Source organism: Chelonoidis abingdonii, chromosome 1 (genome assembly GCF_003597395.2).
Source record: "Chelonoidis abingdonii isolate Lonesome George chromosome 1, CheloAbing_2.0, whole genome shotgun sequence".
NCBI classification, from domain to species: Eukaryota; Metazoa; Chordata; order Testudines; family Testudinidae; genus Chelonoidis; species Chelonoidis abingdonii.
This window is the reverse complement of record NC_133769.1, coordinates 166,527,489-166,528,097: the sequence shown is the minus strand read 5'-3', so window position 1 is coordinate 166,528,097 and position 609 is coordinate 166,527,489.

The following is a 609-nucleotide window of genomic DNA, read 5'->3' as shown; positions in this document are numbered from 1 at the left end:
TGGACACTCCAAACCTGTGTATCATCTTATTTAATTATTCTCTAATAACATATTGACCGTGCGGTCTGGGGGCTTGTCCTTTGGATTGGAGAACTTTTCTTTACTGGGGTGTTGTTTTAAAACATTCATCCCAGGACGTGGGGGACTGGTTGGTGATACTGGAGACTGGAGTGTCCTTAAGGAAAATTGCTTGTGTTGACATTGAGGTTCGCCCAAGTGCGGTAACCACTGAAGTCATTTTTGTCTGGCTGGTTTGGTTTGCCTTAGAGTGGAAAACCCAAAGCCTTGGGCTGTGACCTGCCCGTTTAGCAATTGGTCCCTGATTTTGGCATCTCAGTTGGGTCTGCCACGAGGGGGATCAGTATTTTTATTGGCACCAATGTCTTTCGAGCTCACCAAAAACGGCTGTACTGGGTCAGACCAAAGGTCATCTAGCCCAGTATCTGTCTTCCAGCACAGTCCAATGTTCAGAGGGATGAAGAAAGAACACAGAAGCTTTGTTTCTTACTAAGGCCACGTCTATACGAGCGGGGCGCCATTATCGGGCGCGTTTACATCGATTGCTCGGGGATCGATATTCGCGTTCTCATCTAGACGCGATATATTCGA